Here is a 20,295-nt window from a genome sequence, read left to right as displayed (position 1 = left end):
TCCCTTTGATCTCCCTTACTTGTGTTTTTTCTCTAGCTAGGACTTCAAGTACTATGTTGAAGAGATATGGGGAGAGTGGGATGCCTTGCCTTGTTCCTGATTTCAGTGGGATTGATTTAAGTTTCCCTCCATTGAGTTTGACGTTGGCTATAGGGTTGCTATATATTGCCTTTATTATGTTTAGGTGTGTGCCTTGTGTCCCTGATCTCTCCAAGAATTTAAATGAGAATGGGTGTTGGATTTTGTCAAATACTTTTTCAGGATCTAAGGAAATGACCATGTGGGTTTTCTCCTTCAGTTTGTTTATATGGTGGATTACATTGATGAATTTCCATATATTGAACCACCCTTGCATGCCTGGGATGAAGCCTACTTGGACATGGTAGATAATATCTTTGATGTGTCTTGGATTTGGTTTGCAAGTATTTTATTAAGTATTTTTGCATCAATGTCCATAAGAGAGATAGGTCTGAAGTTCTCTTTTTTTTTTTTATGGGTTATTATGTGGTTTAGGTATCAAGGTGATTGTGGCTTCATATAATGAGTTTGATTATGTTTCTTCTGTTTCTATTTTGTGGAATAATTTGAAAAGAATTGGAGTTAGCACTTCTTTGAAGGTCTGGTAGAATTCTGCACTGAATCCATCTGCCCAGGGCTTTTTATTGGTAGGGAGTCTGTTGATGACAGCTTCTATTTCCTTGAATGATATAGGGCTGTTCAATCTTTCTACCTGATCTTGACTTAATTTTGCTATATGGAATCTATCAAAAAATTTTCCATTTCTTTTAGATTTTCAAATTTTGTGGCATATAAGCTTTTGTAGTATGACATAGTGATTGTTTGGATTTCCTCAGTGTCTATAGTTATGTTCCCCTTTTCATTTCTATTTCTGATTTTGCTGACTTGGATAGTGTCTCTATGCCTTTTAGTTTGTTTGGCTAAGGGTTTGTCTGTCTTGTTGATTTTCTCAAAGAACCAGCTCTTGGTTTCATTGATTCTTTGAATAGTTTTATTTGTTTCTAATTAATTGATTTCTACCTTGAATTCGATTATTTCCAGCTGTCTGCTCCTCTTGGGTATATCTGCTTCTTTTATTTCCAGGGCTTTCAATTGGGCCATTAAGTTGCTTGTATGAGGTGTTACAAATTTCTTCTTGAAGGCACTTAGTACTATGAATTTTCCTCTGAGCACTGCTTTCATTGTGTCCCATAAATTTGGTTATGTTGTACCTTAATTTTCACTGAATTCTAGGAAGTCTTTAATTTTTTTCTTTAGTTCATCCTTAACACAGTTGTCACGGAGTATCAAGTTGTTAAGTTTCCATGTGCTTGTAGGCTTTTTGCTATTTCTGTTGTTGTTGAGGTCCAGCTTTAGTCCTTGTTGGTCAGATAGAATACAGGGAATTATTTCAATCTTCTTGTATCTGTTGAGGCTTGCTTTGGTACCAACTATATGGTCTATTTCGGAGAAGGTTCTATGAAGTTCTTAAAAGAAGTTATTCTCTTTTGAGTTTTGATAAAAAGTTCTGTACACATCTATTAGGTCCCCTTGGATTAATGCCTCTGTAAGTGCCTTTATTTTCCTATTTGGCTTCTGTCTAGATAATCCGTCCCTTGGTGATAGTGGGGTGTTGAAGTCTCCCACTGTTAAGGTGTTGGGATTGATGTGTGATTTAAGCTTTACTAATGTTTCATTTATGAATGTAGGTGCTCTTGTATTTGGGGCATAGATGTTCAGAATTGTGATGTCCTCTAGTTGCATTTTTCCTTTGATGAGAATGTAGTGCCACTCCACATCTTTTTTTATTAATTTTGGTTGAAAGTCTATTTTATTAGATATTAGGATAAATACTCCAGCTTGTTTTCTGGGCCCATTTGCTTGAAAAGCAGCTTTCCATCCCTTCACTCTGAGGTAGTGTTTATCTTTGTTGCAGACGTCTGTTTCTTGGATACAGCAGAATGTTGGATCCTGTTTCTGCACCCATTCTGTTAGCCTGTGTCGTTTTATTGGAGAGTTGAGTCCATTGCTCTTGATATATAATAGTGACCATTGAACAATATTTCCTATTATTGTGGAGTTGGTGGTGTTACTATGATTCATTGCATGTTTTCTTTTAATTTTTTGTTGGGAAATTATCTGTATCCTATGTTTTCTTGGGTGTAGTTGTTTTTGTTGAATTGGAATTTCCCTTCTAGTATCTTCTGTAGGGCTGGTTTATTGTTTAGATATTGCTTAAATTCAGCTTTGTCATGGAATATTTTGTTTTCTCCATCTATGTTGATTGAAAGCTTTGCAGGGTATAGTAGTCTGGGTTGGCATCTGTGGTTCCTTAAAGCCTGCATGATTTCTGCTCTGGCCCTTCTGGCTTTCATTGTTTCTGATGAGAAGTCCTGTGTGATTCTGATATCTCTGCCCTTATATGTTACTTGGCCTTTTTCCCTTGCTACTTTTAATATCTTTTCTTTCTTCTGTAGATTTAGCGTTTTTTCCTATGATGTGGTGTGAGGAATTTCTTTTCTGGTCTAGTGTCTTTGTGGTTCTGTAGGCCTCTTGCATGTTTATGGACATCTTTTTCTTTAGGTTGGGAAAGTTTTCTTCTATTATTTTCTTGGAAATATTTTCTGGATCTTGGAGCTTGGAATCCTTTCCTTCATCAAATCCTATTATTCTTATTTTTCATCTTTTCATGGCATCCTTGCTTTTTTGGATGTTTTGTGTTTGGGATTTTTCTGATTTTACTTTTTCTTTGAGAGAGGTATCAATTTCTGCGAGTGTACCTTCAGCACCAGAGATTCTTTCTTCCATCTCTTGTATTCTATTGGTGATGCTTACCTTTATAGTTCCTTCTCTTTTCTCTAAGTTCTCCAGCTCCAGGGTTTTCTCAGTTTGTATTTTTTTTTTATTGATTCTAATTCTGTTTCATGCCTTGCAACATTTTCTTCATCTGTTTGATGTGTATTCCTGTGTCTCCAAGATGATCTCTATTTTTTTTGTTTCCTCTCTATATGCCACTAGTTGTGCCTCTACTTTTGCCTCCATTTGTTTGGCTATATTTGCCTCTGTTTCTTTGTGAGCTTTATTCATTTCCTCTTTCTTTGCCTCCAATTGGGAGGCCAATTCTTTGAGAGATTTGTTTGTTTCCATTTTATGTGCCTCTAATAACTGGATAAGCATAGCTTTAAATTCATTTTCTTGTGTTTCCGATGAGTTGGAGTATCCATTAATTTTGGGGATTCCCAGTGAAGCCACAATGTCTTGATTTATGTTGGATATGTTCTTTCATCGACCCCTGGCCATTTGGTTATCTGTAGCATTCACTGTTTGTTCCTGGATTCTGTAGATCAGACTGATCTTTCTCTGGTGTCTGAAGAATTCTTCAGGAAAATGACTTAGATCCAGTGGTTTCAGTGTGTGCTTTGGTGTTTCAGCTGTACCTGTGGTAGGAAAGTCCGCAAGCACAGAAGGACTAATGAAGAGTACTGTGTGAGCGTGCGTTAAGTGTACTCTGAGGGCTAGGGTGCTAGAGAATGTAGAGGCCTTTAGTATGAGAGAGGGGTGCCCTGTAGGCATCGAAGGGGTCACAGGCGCTTAAGATATTACAAGTACTGTTGATGATTGCAGGCATGTATTCCCTGTGTATGTCTGTGGCCTACAACTACTGGTATTCTTCTCTAACTGATTTCCAAGAGTTATTTGCGTAAACTCTACTGGTAGATCCACAAAGCAGGGGCTTCAATGTCCTACAAGGCCCTCTGTTTCCCACAGTGGATGTGTGGGTGGGAAGGGTCTGATGTCTGGCTGCTAGCTTAGAAGCACCCTGAATCTGGGTTTTGTAGGCACTCGAGAACATACTCACTCTCTAGTAGGTCAAATTGAGAAGCACAGGGGTTCTTCCTGTTCACTACTGGCTGGATTGGACCTGCTGAGTCAAATATGGCAGGTTGAGCTCAGTCAGCTCAGTGGTGCTACAGCTGTTGAGCTAGGGAGTCCAGCTGTGGCTGCAGAACTGGAGTGTCCAAGTGCTTGCTGGTAGGTCCTAGGGAGACACTAAAGTGGTCCACATCCTAGGTGGCCCAACACCTGGTGTGCCTGGGTATTTTTGCAGGACTTTGGTGGCTGTTTAGCTGGCTATCTACCACTGAGGGGTTGGATGGTCCATACAGTCACTGACTGGGAGACCCTTTGGAGTCAGTACTGCCGCTTGCAGAGCCTTGGGACCCAGGAAGGATTGTACTGAGAATCTGAGACTGTGGCAGTCATTCGTTGGGCATGGGTTCCTGCGGGGCAGGATCTCCAGAGGGGCTGGTGCTCCGTGTGGTGAGATCTCCCGCTATGGGTGGGGTGGGAGAGGGCATTCCACAGAGTGGGAGCTCCTGTGTTTCAGGCACTCCACAGCTCAGGAGCTCAGCCAGAGTGTTCTCGGCAGGGGAGGGGGAACACCTCGGGTGTGGGCTCCAAGGGTTGGTGTTCAGTGCGCCAGCACAGCTGCCTGCCACCACTGAGGAGCTAAAAGCCCTGCCTCTGCTGTCTAGTTCCCCAGGCAGTGGTTTGTGCTCAGCTCACTAGCACTATGTGTAGGCTCCCCTAAGGCGGAGGGAGGCCTGGACAAGAAAAGCGCCTCTCTCCATTCTCAGAGAAGTCCACTCATGCTCTGAATCTATAAGTGTTCTCCTCTGCTGTGGTATCCCTTCTCTTTCAGAAAGCTAAAATATCTAAATTCTGGCTTCAATTCACCTTCCACCCACCAATTTCAGCGATTCAGATCCTCTGCCTCTCAAAAACGGTGCACGCTGCTCACCGCCATCTTGGATCTCTCCCCACCCCCATAAACAGAAATTCAAAACAGCTTAGATATCCAATAAATGCTGAATGGATAATGATAAAATTGTTGTTTTGTCATGTGCAACTTTTACTCTTCAAATAGTTTTGTCTTTAGTTGTTTTTTGTTTGTTTTATATGGTATCTTAGATAAAGTTTCTATTGCTATGAAGAGATACTACGACCACAGCAACACTTACAAAGGAAAACATTTCATTGGGGCTGACTTACAGTTCAGAGGTTTAGTCTGTTATTGTCTTTGTGGGAAACTGCAGCATGCAGGTTGACATGGTGCTGGAGAAGGAGCTGAGAGTTCTACATGATCCACAGACAGCAAAAGTTGAAAGTGACACTAGGCCTAGCTTGAGCTTTGAGACCTCAAAGCCTATCCCCTCAGTGACATACTTTCTCCACCAAGGCTACAACTACTCCAACAAGGTCATACCTTCTAATAATGCCACTCCCTATAAACCAAGCATTCAAACAGATGAGTCTATGGGAGTTATTCCTATTCAAACCACCATAAATGGTGGCTGTAATGGAGTAAAATGTGCTCACCGACAATGGTAGTTAACGGAGAGCACAATGTTCCAGTGCTCAGGAAACCACCAGACTAAAGAAGGATCCTTAGGTTAATCATTCTTTAGCAACATGAGAGGAAGTGGGTCCATGGAAACATTGCATTATTGAAATTCTGGGCTCTGAATCTTCCAATGAAGTTATGCTATTTCGGTTTATATTACCTTATGAAAATCATTGTGGAAAATTATCAAAGAGTGAATTATGGGGTGATCAGAAAAAATTGTTATGACATCTACATAAAAAAACCCAAACAGGACATGGTGCAGATATAAAAATAATACAGAAAAGTTTCTAGGTAGCTGTGGCACATACCTTTAATCCCAGAACTGGGTAGGCAGAAGCAGGCATATCTTTGAGTCTGAGGCCAGCCTGGTCTACAATGTGAATTCCAGGATAGCATGGACTACACAGAAAAAGTATGTCTGAAAAAAAATCAAAACGACAACAAAAAAAGAAGAAAAGAAAATGAAGGAGAGAAGGAAAAAAAAGGAAAGAGAGATTGAATACTTTGAAATTCATCTTATTACAGACACAATTGACAAGGCTAATACAGCAAAAAAGTAGCACATGCTGACTAGGGTGAGATAATGTGAACACTTACTTACTAAAACTAGTACAACCACGATGGGAGTCGGTACAGAGGTTCGTCAAACATAGGAAAATAAACTTACCACAAGGTATATCTGTCTGAACCATGAGCATATGCACAAATCATTCAACACTTTACCATAGGGATAATTATTAATCGATGTTTATGGCTGACCATAACAACCAGAAATGTCAAGGATCCCAGATGAGCATCACTTGGTGAAAATATAATGTAGCATATTTCCACAGTGGGATGTTATTCAGTTGTTGAGAAAAATGAATCTAAGTTGATGGAACTAGAACAATCATCCCGAGGAAGGCAAGGCCAGCATTGCATGTTTCTCTTAAGAGGATGTTGCCATTTATGGTTTATATATGTATGTTTTATGTTCAATACACACAGAGGTTAGTTATCTAGTAAGGAAGCAGGAAGCAATAGAAGATCCTCCCAGGAAAAATATAAAGTAATAAAGAGGAAATTAAATCAGGATGGTTAATGGGGATGGGTGATGGGAGTACCAAGAAATATAAGGACAGCACACACATTTAATTTAAAAATAAAATTTTAAATTTTAAATTTCTTTTTATATTATATTTATAATAATATTAAAGCTATTATGAAAGGAAGAGGAAAACCAACATCTCTAGTAGAAATAGGAATATATAATATGTATATATATATATATTATCTATAATTTAAATGGTGTCATGATTATAGTGGGGAGACTGTGCCCTGACTGATGCTACCTAATAAAACTTCCAGTTCCTAGAATAGATAACATCCTTTTGAGTTGTTGACCAAACTGGTCCCACAGACCCTCAATCACTGCAGAATATTTTTCAATGTTGTTGGCTGCTAGCTATAACTAATGGTAAGACACTGTTGATGATGATACCACATATTTGTGGCATATAACATACAGAAACCTAGTTGACAGTAAGGTTTAGAATTCAACCTTCAGGCAAGCTTTCATATATATATATATATATATATATATATATATATATATATATATATTAAAGTTGCCATATTTGCTTTGAGAGCAGAGACAATTACAGTCTCAACCAGCTGTAATGTAGCTATGTCAAGCTAAAATAATGATGTGCCTATAAGACGAGCACATGGATTCAACAGTGAAAGGACGGGTGAGAATGTTCAGAGACCTACCAATCCCCTTGTGATTGGATTTAAGTTACACTCCGTGATATGGGACCCGGACTTGATAGTGTTTACATTTAGACTAGATATTTCATGTGGCCTAGATAGAAACCTACACCTATTATGCCACTTAATGAATATTACAATAAAATGACTCCTAATGGCATATTGATATACCCATAGATCAGAGTGTTACTCAACTCTCATCAAAGATGTTTCTTCAAGCAGTGGATGGTAAATAACACAGACACCACAACTGAGCAAATACACAGACAGTGAGAGACTTTGAAGTGCTCAGTCCTAAATAAAATGTCTTTACCAAAACCCTCTCCTCAAAGCTAAGGGAATGGGAATATTCTAAGAGTCCCATGGATGATTAAGACAACAGCATTTTCCAGACACAATAGAATAGACACATGTATGAACACAGAAAAAATGGTGGAAAAAAAGGAGATGTTCAAACTCAATCTACACAAAAGCCCAACAGGAAAGAGATGTGAGCACAAAATCCAACCCATAGATAAATGTGAAAAAACTCTATTGTATGAAAAATATCTTCACAAAGGTTTGAAATGTCCCACTTGTAGCAAGAAAGCTACTTGCAAGTTATAATTTGTAGGAAAGGGGAAAAATTGGTTTTCTTCAATAGAGTTTAATTAATTACATCAACATCACTCACACACTCACGTGTAGGCAGACATGTTGGTCACATGTGGCCAGCACTAAACAGACTTCATGTGTTTCCTGTCTTGTTTGGTTTTATTTTTGGTTGTTTTGTCTTAAAAGAGAGAAGGTAAAGTTGGGTGGGTTGAAAGAAGGAGATGGATGTAGCAGGAGTTGCAGCGTGGGAAAGAATGTAATAACATTTTCAAAAAAAATGATAAAAAGATAGAAGAGTCAGTGAAGCACTCAAGCAGGTCACCAAGAGCCCAGATATTAGTAATCCTAACAGGAGATAAACATGCTCCCAACATTTACCCCCATTGAACCATGAATTCAACTGCTCTTAGATTGAAGTTTTCTCAGTTATCAGCTAGCCCACAGCCAAAACATTTATACCTGCGCATTTATCCACCTTTTCTTTTATAAATTTATTGCATGAAATAATTTTAATATCAGTTGTATAAACAATGTATCTACATTTCCAGATGCTCAATGTCTCTGGGGTACTCTGACCAGAGAAAGAGAAACAAATGGCAGATACTTAGTTACTTACAGTGAAATTATTTTCGATAATTTGAAGTGCTTTGAGTATTTCTTATTAATGCCAACACTAAATAAAAAGGAATAATGATTATAATATGAACACAGGGCTGGAGAGATGGCTCAGAGGTTAAGAGCACTGGATGCTCTTCCAGAGGTCCTGAGTTCAATTCCCAGCAATCACATGGACATTCACATCCACCTACAGGGAGATCTGGTGTCCTCTTCTGCCTATAGGCATATATGCAGGCAGAACATGTTATACATAATAAAAGTTTCAAAAAAAAAATATGAACAAAATCCAGAGCTCAGCTAATTTTAGAGTGTATGAAAAAAAAAAAGTTAGGAAATGAGATGTATTCACACTGGAAATACTGAAGCCTATGAGGAGATGGAAGTGAGAATTACTCACATGAAAGAAGAAACCAAATAACATTGTTAAAGGGATAGAGGAACCATTGGGAAGAACCTCACCAGTTGCCAGATTCTATGAAATGGGAGGCTCCTGTTGCTAAGCACATGAATCTAGAACTTGCTCCACAAGAGACAAATAAAGGATTTATATTCTCTTGTGAATTCTCAAGCAAACATCTCTGTTTCTAAGGTGAGTTAGAAAAATACTTTTGTAAGCAAGACCAGCACAAGAACATGAGCATCACATCATCTGAGGGTAAGTCTTTAGAGGATTCAGTAAAGCACAGAAGCACAAATAATTAGAAAGTGAACACCTACATCCCTCACCTCCTTGCCAATTCTGCACATTTGAGGATGGCATTTATTTTACTTAAATATTTCCACTCTCTCCTAATTTATTATGGTGGCTCTAAAGATGTAGTGTGATTCACTAGATCCTATATGATTAGAGAATTTGTGTGGTAAATGAATTTGATGAGGTTGTTGGAAGAAAAAGGTAAGGTAAAAGCTGATCTCTGAGAACCAACATGAAATCTAGGTTGTTATAGTTGTACCAAATTTTGGAAGAAATATATTTTTTTCTGAAGTTCTAGATACTACAATTCTTGTGTGCAGTAAAGAACAACTGAATTTGCTGAATTATTTTTTTAAGTTTCATTTGTGTGTGTGTGTGTTTTAGAAAACACTTTCTTTAAAAAAAAATTTCCCCTTTTTTCAAATGCCTCAGTGCAGAAGCAAGCTCCTCAGGAAGATGATGAACTTTCCAGGGTTTTGGAGTTGTATCGAAGTCTAACCCAGGGCACATCCAATACATTTTGGTTAATTCAGAAAATACTGTTCAGCCTGAATGCAGTTGTTCTGTCTCCAAGACTTAATTTCATTTTGACTGAGCTGAATAGAGCTGTTGTCAGATCTTTGCAAACGTCCTGTAATGCACAGCCCTTTCAGCCTTCGTGTTTCAGGATTTCAAACCAGTTATGGTATTTTATCTAAGTTGTATAATAATTTAAGCCAATTTTTCCGACTTTACTTTCTTGTAAGTTCATCATTCTGCCTGAGTCTTCTCTTATGAAGCATTTAAACTTGCTCCTCTCACCTGCGTTGACACAAAGACAATCTGTTTCCAAGATTTAGGTTTTTAAACAATAGTCACAGGATGCTCTGTGCTGTCTTCTGTACACCACAGTTCCCCTCCCATTTGGCAGAGAAGCCAGGGACTCCAGCCAAGGACCACTCAGGGAGATGACCTGGAATCCCTGCACAGAGGTGGCCTATGGCAGTTTAGGATCCAAGTAGGCTCCATTGTAATGGGGACAAGTACTGTCTCTGACAGAAACAGATTGGCCTGCTCTTTGATCAGTTCACCCTTAGGGAGGAACAAGCCTTACCAGGTCACAGAAGAAGACATTGCAGCCACTCATGATGAGACCTGATAGACTAGGATCAGAAGGAATAGGAGGAGGACCTCCCTTATTAGTGGACTGGAAGAAGAGCATGGATGGGAAAGAGGGACAGTGGAATTGGGAGGGGAGGAGAAAGGGAGGTACAGGGGGATACAAAGTGAGTAAACTAATTAATTAAAATAAAAATAATTAAATAAAAAGAGAAAATACACCCACATAGTGGCAAGTGTATACACACAAACACACACTGCATGCACAAATAAGTAAATAATAATACACTGAAATGTTTTTTAAAAGTTCTTCCTTGCCTAGACCTGCATTTGCTAACTGCAGGACACAGCCTGCTGCTGTCTCTCAGGCTACAAAGTGTGTGAACCAGGTGGATGGATATTGCAACTGGAAACCGACAGGCAGCTAAGGAAGGATGGAGGCTGTGTTTTTTTCCTTTAAGCTTTACTTTTAACATATCCACTACTGTAGTTTTAATCATTAATTCTGATATACTCTTCTTGATTCAATCCCAGCACTGCTGGATTCTTAATGAATAATTCTTTTCTTTACATCAGAAATATACACTCTATAATGATTACCAAATCTAAATCAAAGTAATTTTTGGTAATCACCAGCATGTCAGACTTTAATCACAGTTTTATTTTATTATCCTTAAAATTTTTTTACAATGATTTTTTAATTAATTAATTAATTATTATATTTATTCACTTTGTACCCTGGCTGTAACCCCCTGATCTCTTCACATCTAACCCTCTCTCTTCCCCTCAATGCCCCTCTTGTAGTCCACTAATAGGGGAGGACCTCCTCCTCCTCCTCTCTGGCCCTGGCTCCTATCACTCTATATGTTCCTGCATCTTGTTCCTTAATAATGTTTTCAAAATATTGATACACTAAAGATACCAGACAAGAGAGATAGCTCATTTGGTAAAGTGAATGTTATAAAGCATACAGACATGAGAATGAATTCCTGAAACCTCCATTAAATGCTTTGTTGGTGACCAGTTGTAGCAATGCCAGCAATGAGAAGACAGAAATGTGCAGATTGCTAAGGCTTGCTGGTAAGTCATTCTTCCCTCTTTAGAAAGTAGCATGTCAGTGACCAACTCTGGGTCAAGAACCAAGGTGGATGATGACCTAGGAATTATATCCAACACTAATGCTAGGCTTCTATTAACACACACACACACACACACACTAACACAAATACACACAGACATACATACTCACACACATGCTTACACACATACAAACACACCAAGAATTAGTAACATACCAAACTTTAGAAGTGATTGCACAAACAAGGTGTAGAGCTCCTGAACACTCAGTAGCCAGGATGAATTGTGACCTTTACACGTATATCAATATTCACACAAGGTTCATGTTCACACTGTTGTGCACACTCACAACCATATTAAAAACAAACTATAAAAAATACAAATGAGAATAAGTTTCAGCCTGAGAAAAGTTTCTGCCTCCCACCACAATGACAAAATGAGGACAGAAAGGAACACACAAATGTACTCAGATGCAGGACACTGTTTGAGGAGAGTTACAATTTAAATCACTACATATATGAACACAATGACAACCTTAAATTTCAGCTATCTACAGTTATATTTATAGTTGCTGTTGAAGAAAGAAAAAAATTAGAATATTCAGAAACTGTGAGCATGACATCAATTGATTAAAAATTAGTATCTTATTAAGAACTCTGAGTGTTTTAGAAATATATTTATATAAGGACAAAGTATACTCTACCACAAATTAAAAAAAAAAAAAGCACATTGTTAAAACAGCATGGAACAAAGACTAATTGATTTTAGCCTGTTCTCTGCATTTATCTCTGGTAATCTGACTTGATCATGATTTACCTATACCTATGAGTGACTTTCTTACCTCTGTTTCTCTCAGTCCTGATGCTCTGATGAATCACCTCTGTCAGAAGACACACCATCAAAGGCCCGTGCTGCATGCAACCATATAGAACAAGCACTAGGAGAGAAAGGACTTCTCAAGCTCTCCCTTTTGCTCTCTGACAAGACATGGGGACTGTGGTTAAGGCCCTGGTCCATAAGAGGATCATGTTCTGGCTGTGGAAGGTGCTCTTCCTCTCCACATGGTCAACAACTGGACATGCTAAATACAGTAGCCCTATAGAAGTAGTGATACCTTTCAGGGTCACTGATTCTATGAGACACAATAATTCTCCAGGCTGGCTCTCCTACAGCCTGTACTTTGGAGCAGAGAGGCATATTATCACCATGAAACCAAAGGAAAACTTGATATCTAGAAACTTCTTACTTTTAACCTACAGTGACCAAGGTGATATCCTTTCAGAACAGCCTTTTGTGCGGGATGACTGCTACTACCATGGCTATGTGGACGAAGATCCAGAATCCATAGTTGCTCTTACAACCTGTTTGGGAAGTTTCCAAGGCATACTAGAGATAAATGGCACAGTTTATGAAATCATGCCCAAGAGCTCAACTTCTGCATTTGAACATCTGGCTTATAAAATGGGTAGTGAGGAGTCAGAATCAATTCCCATGAGATGTGGGTTATCAGAAGAGGAAATAGCACAACAAATGAATCTTCGAGAAAGCAGTGACTCCACGTATTTCCAAAGCCAATATGGGGATTGGTGGGTACACCACAAGTATCTTGAATATTTTGTGATAATAGATCATAAACGATATGTTCATAGAAAAGGAAATACCACACAATGTCTTCAAGATATGTTGAAAATTATCAATGGAATAAATGGTTATTATCTTCAAGTAGACACTGAAGTGGTTTTAAGCACACTTGAAGTGTGGAATGAAAGAAATCCTATCAATGTGGAAAGAGATATTTCTAATGTCCTAAGTGATTTCTGTGATTGGAAGAAAAACAACATTGGCAATCGTATTAATCATGATATCATCCATCTTTTTGCCCGGCAAGGATATGGTGTATACTTAGGGCTAGCCCTCGTAGGTACAGTTTGTACACTTGATATTTGTGCAGTTATGAGTTTCCTCTCTGATTCCATGTCACGCATGGCCTTCGTTGTAGCACATGAAATGGGTCACAATTTGGGTATGCGTCATGATGACAAAGATTGCACTTGTGGGAGAAGGGGCTGCATAATGGCTGAATACAAGTCTGATTCCAATAGATTCATTATAACTGTAGTTATAATGAAATGTTTACAACTACTGGGACATGATCCTGTTTATACAATATTCCGGATTTGATAGTACCTGAACAAAAGCAAACCTGTGGGAATAACCTGGTTGAGGAAGGAGAGCAGTGTGATTGTGGAACCTCTGAGTCATGTCAAAATGATCCATGTTGTAGCGAGGACTGTGTTTTCAAACCTGGTGCACAATGTGCTTTTGGGCTTTGCTGCAAAAGCTGCAAGTTCATTCCAACAGGCACAGTGTGTAGAAAAGTGAAAAATGAATGTGACCTGCCAGAGTGGTGCAATGGAACTTCAGCTGCTTGTCCAGATGATGTGTACCTAGAGGATGGAAGCCCTTGCAGAAATGGTGGCTATTGCTATAAAGATGCATGCCATAATCATCAGGTACAATGTCAGGAGATTTTTGGCAAGGAAGCCAGGAGTGGAGAAGAAAGATGCTACATGGAAATAAACAAATAGGGTGATCGTTTTGGTAACTGTGGTAACAATAGCTATACCTACATAGGATGCAATAGGACTGATGTATTGTGTGGAAGGATCCAGTGTGAAAATGTGACAGAGCTTCCTCCTAGAAGAGAGCACGAAACATTGCATTGGGTTCATTTAAATAGTTCCACCTGCTGGTCCTTGGACTATCATTTTGGAATAAGCATAGCTGACCCTGGAGCAGTGGCAGACGGAACACCTTGTGGTAAAGGCCGTATATGCATTGACAGGAAGTGTGTCGATAAGTCCATTCTGTTAGGTAACTGTTCAGAAAGATTATGCAATATGAATGGTGTCTGTAACAGTAAAAACCACTGCCATTGTGATTCTTGGTGGAAACCACCATACTGTCTACAATATGGCTTTGGTGGTAGTGTAGAGAGTGGACCACCTCCAGAAAAACATCGAATTCCTAATTGGGTAATATTTGTACTGGTTTTTCTCACTGTCTTTGTGATATGCGTATTTTTATTAATTATCACAATTATGAAGATAAGACAATACCTAAAACAAAGGTAACCAGCAGCACCAGAACCAGCATCTGGTGCTAAAATTGCACTTCAAATACAGAACCTCAGTCTTGAATTTTTAATGCAAAAAAAAATACCAAAGGTAAAAAGAGAACACAAAAGAAATAATTAAAAAAATATCCTACAAAAATTCTTTCAGGTATAAATGTGTGAACTATTTATTTATTTATTTATTCACTTTATATCCCAGTCAGAGCTCCCTCCCTCCTCTCCTCCCAGTCCTACCCTCCTTTCTTCTTCCTAGTATCCTACTTCCCCTCCCCTCTCAGAAAAGGGGAGTCCTCCCACCTACCCATCCCAGCACATGAAGTCATATCAGGATTGAGTGCATCCTCCACCAGGTGGCCTGGCATGGCAATCCCACTAGAGGCAAGTGATCAAAGAGCATTCAACGGAGTCATTGTCAGAGACAGCCCCCATTCTCCTTACTATGGAACCCACATGAAGACAAAAGTGTTCATTGTGTACATGTGTGTATGGGGTCTATGGCCAGTCCATATGAAAGATCCCCGGAGGGTATCTTCTGTCTGAGAGACCCCCTCCCAAGGAACAACGAGGCCATTCGGATGCAAACAGCAAGAGGCTTTTATTTTGATACACGGGTACCCGGGGCAGCAAGGTCACTCGGGAGAACTTTGCACGCCCCCTGGGTGAAAAGCTGGGGTTTTTATAGGGTTTTAGAGCAGAAGCGTGGGTACAGAAGCGAGAAGCATGGTTACAGGGGGCTGATTGGTACGTTTACATGAGACCACGGTTTGCGTCAAAGTTTGGCAGGGACACCAAGATTCCAGGAACTGGGTGGTCGAAACAGTCATGATGACCCCTTGACGTGGCCCGCCATCTGTTGTTTTCCTTAGGACCCTTATCTTAACTGGAACAGTCTCACAGATATCCATGAGGGTGATTAATATAAACTGTTTTTAGCTCAACTGGGGCAGCCTGACCGCAGATATCCCAAGTGGGTGACACAGCTGGGTTTTTTAGTAATTTTTTTAGTTTCCCATCTAGCCTTTAGAGTTTTACAAAACAGTGGTGTCCCACAAAATGGCGTTAGCTATGTTTAACTTAGTGTGAGGCTGGGGTCTTTCATTCCCCCATTTTCTTTTAACTTAGAATGGAATCTTCCATTCTCGGGCCTAGGAAGAGTTAACTTCTGTCCCCTGCTGTTTGAGCTGATAATATTGCTGGGTCAACACCAACGCTTGTATGACAGAGAGCCGGTCTTTTATGAACTGGATCAGCCAATTTAGAATATAAGGCCCAACTAGTAGAATCAGGAGAATTATGATTAGGGGACCCATAATGGAGGAGATCAGGGTGGTAATCTAGGGGGACCGACTAAACCATCTCTCGTACCAGCTCTGTCCTGACTCAAAGAATTGTTGTCTCTGTTTGAGTCTTTCTCTGAGTTTAGCCATGTTATCTCTTATCAATCTAGTATGGTCAGCAGCTAAGCAGATGCTCTAGATAATAGCTAATGTCAGGGAGCCATTTTTGACTTAGCATTTCAGCCTGTTAGGGGGAATTTGGGCGGAGATCCGTCTTCTGGAGCTTCTTCGATGTTGACCGTTGGACCATAGGCATCAGGGACTAGGGAGGCTGAAATGCCAGTCAAAGGTTGGGCAATAGGGCAGTCCCAAGCATCTGGTCAGTTGATCCACCGGAAGAGGCAGGGAGCAATCAGGTCAGTTTTTAGGAAGTCCAGATCTCAGCTTCTAGTCTACAGCTGATCCCAGAACAGAGTTTGGCAGGGACACCAAGATTCCAGGAACTGGGTGGTCGAAACAGTCATGATGACCCCTTGACGTGGCCCGCCATCTGTTGTTTTCCTTAGGACCCTTATCTTAACTGGAACAGTCTCACAGATATCCATGAGGGTGATTAATATAAACTGTTTTTAGCTCAACTGGGGCAGCCTGACCGCAGATATCCCAAGTGGGTGACACAACTGGGTTTCTTAGTAATTTTTTTAGTTTCCCATCTAGCCTTTAGAGTTTTACAAAACAGTGGTGTCCCACAAAATGGCGTTAGCTATGTTTAACTTAGTGTGAGGCTGGGGTCTTTCACATATATGGTCCTTTGTTGGCGTTTCAGTATCTACCGGCCTTCCCCCCTTGGGCCCATGTTACTTGGCTCTGTTGGTCTTCTTGTGGAGCTCCTGTTGCCTCCTGGTCCTTCTATCCTGTCTTCCACTCTTCCACAAGGCTCCCTGTGCTACACCAATTGTTTGGCAGTGAAGCTCATAATCAGTTTCAATCTGTTGCTGGGTGGGGCCTTTCAGAGGACAGATATGTTAGGCTCTTGTTGGCAAGCTTAACAGAGGGTTGTTAATAGTGTCAGGGGTTGGCTCTCTTCCATGGTGTAGCCAGGCATTGGTGGACATTACACCAGTCTCTGCTCTTTCTTTATCCCTGAACTTCTTGTAGGCAAGGTAAATTTTAGGTTGATGTTTTATGAGTAGTTTGGTGTTCTCCATCCTCTACTCGGACTCCTATCTAGTTAGAAGTTGGCCTCTTCAGTCTCTATGTCCCTCACTAGTAGGAGTCTCCGATAGTGTCACCTCCATATCCTCCAAGGTACCTATCCTGCTGTAGGTCTCAGAGATACCCCAGGCCACAGTTTCTCTTCTCTCTGCATGCCCTCTGTCCTCCTTCCCCTCCCTACAGAAAATCTTCATCCTTGTGGAGTGTGTTTGAAATCCTAGTCCAGAAGTTCTTGAGACCTCCCTTGTTTGAGTATCAAGAGAATTCACCACCAAATAAGAGGTCCTATTATATTTATACTTTTCTATTTTGAGCAATTTTTGCCTTATTTTTTTAATAGAATTGCTGTCTGTCTTCCATAAGCATGGTACAAGCCATTGGCATCTGTATGTGCTTCTTTGTATTTGGTCTCTCAGTTCTAAAGCCAAGGCACCTTTTCTTTCTGCTTTGTCTTGCAGAAAGAGGGAGCCTTTAAGTCCCATTTCCTCATGCCAATTCCTGTCTATTAGAGCCTGCCTCTAGGAAACCCAGGGTGAATTTGGAAACCTGAGAGAATGTCATGCTCCCTGTGGACTCATCTCTCACCTGGGTGGTATCAGCAGCTCTCACTCTGCAGGTGATTTTTCCACACAGTTGTCCTGTGTGGGACAACTTGTGGCTTGTTGTAGCTGTGATAAAACACCGTGACCAATGCAACTTGGGGAGAAAATTGTTCATCTAGCTTTATATTTCCTTTCCACTATCTATCAACTAAGGAAGTCAAGATAGGAATTTAAGCAGGAGAAGAACCTGGAGGCAGGAGCTGATGGGCAGCCTGTGGTGGGTGGCCGCCTATTGGCTTCCTTCTCCTGGCTTGCTCAGCCTTTCTTAAAAAAGCAAGGATTAACAGTACAGAGGTGGCATCTTTCACAATGCGTAACCCCCTGCAACTGTCAATAACTAAATGAGAAAGTGTTATACAGGATTGCCTATAGCCCGGTCTTATGGGGGTATTGTCTCAATCAAGGATTCCTCCACAGGATGACTACATGTGTCAGGCTGACAGAAATGCATCCAGCACAACACCACAGTACTCCCTAAAGGTTCAGCACAACCATGAAATATCACACCCATAATTATTATCTCAGGTCTCCGAGGCCTCCACCATATTTGAGAGATTCTAGCACCAAAGTCTATCCTTAGGAATTAGCCTCCTACATCTATGGATCAGCCAACAAAACCCTAAACAACTACCTATCCATACCTCCTTCCTCCTGCTCTCCAGAACCACTGTAGAGAGCTACACATTCCACTTAGCTCCCTTTGCCAACTCAAGAGATGAGTGTTTTTCATTATGGAGTTAGGGTAGACTTTTGTCCTATGCTCAAGAGAGAGTTTCATAATTTTCTTTTATCAATGTGGAAAGACAATTTAAGCTTGAATATTTCCCCTTAAAATATGTAATAGAAAATGATAATTCCTGACATCAAATTCTTAGCCAGTTTGTTTGACTATAAAATGATATCAAGAAGATATATACAAATTTGTATTGGAATAAATAAATATAAACAAATCCTATTTTTTATGATGTAAAATTCCTTATTAACTGTTAAAAACAAATAAGGTCATACAGAATCTTATTCTCAAAGTACTGACTAATCTAACCAAACAGCATGCACTACAGAGAAGCTTTAGGATTCTTCAAATATCATCCAATCTTCATCATCCATAGCTGAATTCTCAGTAGAAACTTGGAAAATCAGAAGTGTCTAGAACAATGCCATTCCAAGTCCTAAAACCCTATGATTGCCTCAATTTAGAATATTACACATATGAAGACAATTGTATGATTGAAAAAGAAAGAAAACATTCCTAAGACATAAACAGGAATATTTTCTGTTTAGGAACATTGTGTACAACAAACCAAACCAAAAGTAAATACAAGAAACATTGTTTTAGTCTAAAGAAAGGGATGAGCAGGGAGTCCAAGATGGCAGCGACCAGCATGCACCATGTCTGAGAGGCACAGGATCTGAAACTCCAAAACTTGTTAGCAGAGGGAGAACATCAACACTGAGGCTTCCTGGGTGAGAGGGAACAATCTGTGAGCTGGGACAGTTTGGATCCAGGTCACCCTTGGAATTTTCCAGGAACTAAGAGTGGTGAATATTCAACCCCCCTGTACTGCCCCTTGCCAAAAGCACAGGCATCCCTGCTCTGAGGAGGTGGCAGTAGTTGCAAGAAGCAGGAGCTTCCATGCTCAGTGACTGAGTATGCAGAGGTGGCTACCACAAGTACCAGTCTCCCTTCCCAGTGGCAAAACAGTGGACACCACTGAGCTGACAGATCTCCTACACTCTCATTTGCCCCTGTGGGTCTAAGTCCAAGAGTAGAAAACAAGGGGAACACCTGTGCTTTCTGCTTAGGCCTGCTAGCAAGTGAGTGTGCCTAGAAGTGAGTATAGGCAGAGCCCCAGATCCAATGTCCCTCTATGCTAGCAGCCAGACAACAGATCCCTCCCACCCACAGCTGCACTGTAGGCAACATAGGGATCCTTGAGACAGCGTTCTCAATATTGAAGCCCCTGTTCTGTGGGTCTTCCAATGGAGTCCAGGCAAACAATTACAGAGCCCAGACAGATCTGAATACCAGGTCCTACAGGCCTGTAGGACACTGAGGTGTTGAGAGTACCTGTGCATATTCATTGTACCTGCAAAAAGTGCAAGCACTGCCTACTGTGCTTAAGCTCCATGCTTCCAGGTATCTAAATGGTCTAGCACCCTGACCTTAAAGGCACACTAACACGCACATGCCCACACTTGGACACATGTGCCTGCAACCTTCTTCCCTTAGCTACAGCTGAAACACCACCATCCACTCTCCAACCAGTGGACCTCTCTCAACTTCCTGAACAATATTCAAGACTCCAGAGAAAGACTGACCCAGTCGGAACAAACAGCAAAGGGTACAGATAAGCAGATGGCTAGAGGTCAGCATAAGAACACATGGAACAAAAATCAGGACATTATGGCTTCACCAGCAACCCCAAAAATCAATGGACATTTTAATTAATCAAACCCACAGAAAAATGATTTTAAACCTATGCTTATTGAGTTATTAGAGGCACATAAAGAGGAAACAAACAAAACTCTCAAATACAGGCTAATACAGCCAAACAAATAGAGGCACATGTAAAGGCACAAGTAGAGGCATATACAGAGGAAATGAACAACAACAACAAAAAAAAAATAGATGCCATCATGGAAAGACAGGAATCCACATTCAAACAGCTCAAGGAAATGTTTCAAGCCATGAAAAAAGAATTAGAATCAATAAACAAAACACAGAGAAAACCCTGGAACAGGGGAACTTAGAGAAAAGGTCAGGAACCACAAAGCTAAGCATCACCAACAGAATACAAGAGAAGAAAGAGAGAAGCTTAGGCACTGAAGAT

General features: G+C 40.3%; 1 pseudogene; it reads left to right on the top strand.

Annotated features, from left to right (window-relative positions):
* Positions 1 to 12,221: 12,221 nt before the first annotated feature.
* Positions 12,222 to 20,295, top strand: part of LOC129666451 (disintegrin and metalloproteinase domain-containing protein 26A-like) — a 53,817-nt pseudogene continuing 45,743 nt past the window's right edge.

The sequence above is a fragment of the Psammomys obesus genome, unplaced genomic scaffold (genome assembly GCF_907164565.1).
Source record: "Psammomys obesus unplaced genomic scaffold, mPsaObe1.curated_primary_1811, whole genome shotgun sequence".
Lineage (NCBI taxonomy): Eukaryota > Metazoa > Chordata > Mammalia > Rodentia > Muridae > Psammomys > Psammomys obesus.
Note: the sequence above shows the minus strand (reverse complement) of the source record. Positions and strands in the feature narration are given on the sequence as shown.